Below are 6042 nucleotides of genomic sequence, written 5' to 3' on the forward strand. Positions count from 1 at the left end.
CCTCTCCTCTCATGGAGTCGGTGGGAGGAATGTGGTGGGACAGCAGCTGGGGCTGCTCACATGTGTGAAGATGCTGCAGATACATTCCCACGTGTGAGCCCCGGAAGTGAGGCCCGTTCACATCCGATTGCTGCAGTTTCACGGTTTTAGCCTAAATCGGACCGGTCTTGGACAGAGTCCGAGAATTCCGGCCCGTGCTCGGCCCCGCGGCGCAGAGCCCGCCAACGTGTCGGCTCGGGTATGTGCCTGGTGAAGTGGCCTTGAGGAACTTCCTTCCGGGTTGTTGAGTCGGCAGCGGAATGTTGGCCGACCGACGGGAGGGACCTCCTCTTCCTCGGCCTGGCTGGCAGTTGCAATTCTCTAGAGTTTTGTCTAGCTGAAGGTGTTTGGAGACCGGAGAGGGTTCCCTTGGGCCAACCGATTTAGGTTTGGATGTCGTAACTGAGTTTTTGTCATTTCCATGGGGTCGGATGCTGGGGCGACTCTGAGCCGATGGCGTGGCGGGTAACGGTCGTGTTCGTTGAGTGCTTACCGGGTGCAGAGCACCGTACTAAGCACTTGGGAGAGTACGATATACCGACAGGCAGACACGTTCCCTGCCCACAGTGAGCTTACAGCATAAAGTCTACAGTCTCACTCAGAGACAAAGGGCACCGGTGTAAAAAGAGGATGTTTCCTCTATCGGTGGCCCAGAGGTCCTCTTGTGCAGTCCTAAAAAAACTCTCCCAAATCCCTCTCTGGAAAGGCAAGAAGTGAGAAGCGGCGTGGCTCGGTGGAAAGAGGCCGGGCTCGGGAGTCAGAGCTCCACCGCCTATCGGCTGTGTGACCGTGGGCAGGTCCCTTCACTTCTGTGGGCCTCGGTTGCCTCATATGTAAAATGGGAATGAAGACCGTGAGCCTCACGCGGGACAACCGGATGACCCTCTGTCTACCCCAGCGCTTAGAACAGTGCTCTGCACATAGTAAGCGCTTAACAAATACCAATATTACTAAAATACCCTCTCTCTCTCTCTCTCACACACACACACCACACATTTTTCTGAAAACCCCACACCTTCCCCTAGATCCACTTGCTCTTGTAACCGCAGAGTCACCCTCCTCATGGCCCGGCAGGCCCCAGACGATCGGGAAGTTGCGTCGCAGAGGACCGGAGATGAGCGACACCCCGCTCCGTCCTTTCCGTTTTCTTCCCCCTGTTGGGACGAAACGGGACAGATCCGAAAACCGATCCAGAGTGCCACCTGATTTTGATAAGGGGACCTCCCAAAGGACCGCCTAAGGCTCCACCTCCTACTTTGACCCATAAAACAAAATCCAAACTACCCACACTACTTTGTATTGTGTCGTGGAAGTTCCCTAACCACCTCGTGCCTCAGAGTACCTCTCCCGTCTTGCACCGCAGAGAGAGGAGGAGGCAACGAGATTTTAACGAAAACAAACCGAAAAATTTCATTCGTCCATCCCGTAAGAGGGACCGGTTTTCATCCCTTGCTCCTGAAAAATCTGCAAACGCGGCAACGACGGGACCTTCCGAAAACCGGATATTTGAAGGGTAGGTTGAAAAAATCACCCCAAACCTAATGACTTTATTCGGCGCGGGCAGTGATCTTCACGATCATCAAAGATGGAGGGGCACAGAGCGTTTAAAGCAGCGGCGAACGCTTGGAACGGACCCTCGGGCCGCATCTACGGGACGATCCCAAAGTTCGAAAGATCCTAGTTTCCGGTGACGAGAGCAAACTCTTATTCGTTCCCGCTCACCTTCCGTGACGTTCTTCAACTGATCCTAGGCTCCGGATTCCGACCGAAAGGTATTCTTCGTAGGATCATTGCGGTGGACAGGAACTCGGGGCTAGCTGAAAAGCAGATGGAAAAAAAAAACAAAAATGCTTTGGACAAACCGTTCCCCTTTTCCTACTGCACACATCAGCTTCCACCTCCCCTAAAATCCACCTCTGGTGGTAAAGCCAACCAAGGAAACCCAAGACACCAGAGAACCCAAGGCTCCATGCTTCCCTCCGCGGGACACCGGGTCCCCTCACCCCCGATCCCAAGAAACCCCGCATCCAAACGAGACCTCTCCCGACCGGATACTGAACCGACCGGGGTGGACGAAAGATCTGAAACACTCCTCCCCATCCCGATGTGATCCTCGACCCACGGAACGATTTGATACACGACTGCTGGAATCGAGATCCATGTGGGGGCTTGACACGCACAGACACGCACACTCCCTGATTTTCCTCATCTCCCTCTCTCTCTTTCTTTCCGTTTAAACGATGGACCTTGTCCTCCCGCCGCCCCGCAGACGGCCCCTGACGGAAGAGCGAAAGGCCGATCTTTGAGACCGGCTCACGGTCGGGGCGATCCCCGGGAGGACACCGGACACTCCGATCCACCCTACTCCTTCACGTGACCCCTCTCTCTCTAGAAACGTCCCGGTCGCTAGTTTGAGGAATGGATGGCTGTTTGCCCCAAGGCCAAAGATACCACCCACCCATTTCACCAGAGACTGCGGTCCTAGTCCGGTACTAGCGCTAGGCCTCGATCTACACTGCTCTCTACTGGACACTACAATCTCCATGAAACTCATGCCCTGGAAATCACTCCATCGCTCCCCACTAACATCCATATCTCACAATCCAGGCTCCGGAATTCCTTGTCCGCAAATATATCCGAGAAAACACTTCCCTAGTCTCTTCCCCGGGAAGCGACCGTCAGACCCGGAACAGAGTCCCTTCGAAAGGAGACCGAGGATGGACAGAGTGACCCCGGAGACGGGACCGGGAGCACCCGGAGATGAGACCCTTCTAGAGAAATCAGGGCCCGGGGTCTCCTCGGATCCACGGGCGAGCCAAACGGAACCGGACCTCTGCCCGGAGCCCCGGCCCCCGGATCCGGGACGGCCTTCTGACTCGACAGGGGCCTCCTCCTTCGCTCCCAGGACCAAACTCAACCTTACCCACTCTAAAGGCTGTCTTTCTCTCTCTCTCTCACACACAAACACACACACCGCACAGTTTTCTGAAAAGCCAACCCCTTCCCTGGGATCGAGTCGCTCTTGTGGCCGCAGAGTCACCCTCCTCATCGCCGTGCCGGCCCCGGGAGATCTGGAGGTTGCATCGCGGTGGACCGGAGATGAGCCACGCGTGACTCGATTTTTTCCATTTCTTCCCCCTGTTCGTACAGAACGTGCCCGATCCGAAGAAAGATCCCCTGAGTGCCGCCGGAAGCCGATAAGGGTACCCTCCCGATGGACGGGCTGAGGTCCGTCCTCCTACTTCGACCCGGAAAAATCAAACTACCCACACGACTTTGTGTCGCCTCGTGGGAGTTCCCTATGCACCTCGTGCCTCGACGCGCCTCTCTCGTCTTCCACCCGAGAAGAGGAAGCTACAGAATTAAAAAAAAAAGATTCACCCCCAAAATATTCATTTGTCCATCCCATAATAGAGACTGATGTTCATCTCCAGCTCCTGACCGATCTGGAAATGGAGCGACTACGGCACATTCCGAGAAGCCGAAAATTGGAGGTTTTCTGGAAGACTCATTCAAAGGCTACTCAGTATCTTCAAAACGGGCAGTCCTCTTCACGATCAACAAAGAGGGAGGGGCACGAAGAGTTTCAAACCGTGAGGAAGGCTTGGAACGGACCATCGAGCCGAATCTACGTGACGATCCTTAAAATCGAGGAATCCTTGTTTCCGATGACAAAAGCAAACGGTTATTCCTCCTCACCTTCCATGACATTTGTCGAGTGCTCCTAGGCTCCGGATTCCAAAGCGAAGGGATTCTTCATAGGATCATGGGAGTGAGGAAAGGCTACTGGGTCTCTGGGCTAGCTGAAAAGGAGATGGAAACACAAATAAAAATTGACAAACCATTCCTTTTTTCCTACTGCACACCTGCTTCCACCTCCCCGAGAATCCACCTCCGGTGGCGAACCCAGGCAAGGAAACCCAAGACACCAGAGCTTCTCCATTCTTCCCTCCCCGGGACACCAGATCCCCTCACACCCGGTCCCAAGAAACCCTGCATCCAAACGAGACCTCTCCCGACCGAATACGGACCCGACTGGGGGGGGGGGGGGGGGGGGGGGAGGGGTCATCCATCCCATCCACATTCCTGTTTGATACTAAACCCACTGAACGATTTGGCACACCACTACGGGAAGCCAGATCCATGTGGGGGCTTCACACACACACACACACACACACACACACACACATATCCCTGATTCTCCTCATCTCCCTCTCTCTCTTTCTTTCCATTTCAACTGTGGACCGTGGCCTCCCAATGCCCTACCAACAGTCCCTGACAGAAAAGCAAGCATCCGATCTTTGGAACCAGCTCATGGTCAAGGCAATGCCCAGGAAAAGAATGGACACTCGACTCCACCCTACTCCTTCACGTGATCCCTCTCTCTCTAGAGAAATCCCAATCGCTAGCTTAAGGGGTAGATGGCTGCCTGCCCCGAGGCCAAAAATACAGCCCCATTTCCCTAGAGAGGGCAGTCATAGTCCACTTCTAGGCCTCGATTTACACTGCGCTAAACTGGACACTAAAATCTTCATCGCACGCATACCCTATAAATTACTCCATGCCCTGTAAATTACTCCTTCCCTCCCCACGGACCTCCGCATCTCACATTCCATCTCCAGAATTCCTTGTCTGAAAAGATGACCGAAGAAACCAGAAACCTGCCTGTCCTGCTCCTGACCAAGCACTTCCCTAATCTCTTCCCTGGAAGCGACTGTCTGACCGAGAAAAAAGTCCCTTCCAAGGAGACCGAGGATGGACAGAGTGACCCTGGAGACGGGACTGGGAGCACCCAGAGTTGAGACCTTTCTATAGAATTAAAGGCCCGGGGCCTCCTCCGACCCACAGGCAAGCCCAACAGAACCAGTTCCCTGGCCAGAGCCCCGACCCCCGGATCCGGGACGACCTTCTGACTCGACAGTGGCCTCCTCCTTCTCTCCCAGAACCCAACTCAACCTTACCCCCTCGAAATGCTCTTTCTTTCTCTCTCTCTCTCTCTCTCTCTCTCACACACACACACACACACACACACACACACACACAACACACATTTTTCTGAAAGCCCAACACCTTCCCTTGGATCCGGTTGCTCTTGTGGCCGCAGATTCGCCCTCCTCATCCCCGTGCGGAACCCGGGTCATCTGGAAGTTGCATCACGGTGGACCGGAATTCAGCCGTGCCCAACTCTGTTTTTTCAACTTTCTTCCCCGTTTCTACAAAACATGCCCGATCCAAAAAACAATCCCCAGAGTGCCGCCTGAATTTGATAAGGGGACCTGCCGATGGACCGGCTGGGGCCCCGCCTCCTACTTTGATCCATAAAAATCCAACTACCCGCACTACTTTGTGTTGCGTCGGGGGAGTTCCCTATCCACCTCATTCCTCAACATGCCTCTCTCCTCTCCCGCCACACAAGAGGAAGCAACAAAATAAAAAAACCCAAAACCAAAAAAAAAATTGATTGGTTCATCCCATAAGAGCCTGATTTTCATCCCTTGCTCCTGAAAAATCGGCAAATGCAGCCACTACGGGACGTTCCGGGACCCGGAAAATCGGGGCGTTTGTTGAGGACTCGCTCAAAGGCCGATCACTGTATTCCGCACAGGCGGTCATCTTCACGATCGGCAAAAGATGGAGGGGCACGAGGCGTTTAAAGCCACGGGGAACGCTTGGAACGGACCGTCGGGCCGAATCGACGTGACGATTCACCGGTTCGGAGAATCCTTGTTTCCGATGACCGAGGCAGACGGTTATTCCTCCTCACCTTCCGTGACCTTTTCAAGTCACCCTAGGCTCCAGATTCCACCCCAAAAGTATTTTCCTCATAGAAATTAGAAGAGCTAATGGGGCTCTGGCCTAGCTAAAAGGAAATGGAAACAAAAAAAAACCCTTTAACTAACCTTTCCATTTTTCCCACAGCACACCTGCTTCCAACCTCCCCTAAAATCCACCTCTGGTGGCACACCCAGGCAAGGAAACCAAAACACACCATAGCTTCCCCAT

General features: G+C 54.0%; 1 long non-coding RNA gene across 1 annotated transcript; it reads left to right on the plus strand.

Moving 5' to 3' along the window:
• The first annotated feature begins 327 nt into the window (after window positions 1-327).
• On the plus strand, window positions 328-3883 carry LOC114810244. Its single transcript, XR_003757965.2, has 3 exons — window positions 328-426; window positions 1403-1552; window positions 3190-3883. It is a non-coding gene; the product is annotated as an uncharacterized LOC114810244 (long non-coding RNA).
• Window positions 3884-6042: the final 2159 nt, after the last annotated feature.

Source organism: Ornithorhynchus anatinus, chromosome 3, assembly GCF_004115215.2.
Source record: "Ornithorhynchus anatinus isolate Pmale09 chromosome 3, mOrnAna1.pri.v4, whole genome shotgun sequence".
In the NCBI taxonomy this organism is placed as follows: Eukaryota; Metazoa; Chordata; class Mammalia; order Monotremata; family Ornithorhynchidae; genus Ornithorhynchus; species Ornithorhynchus anatinus.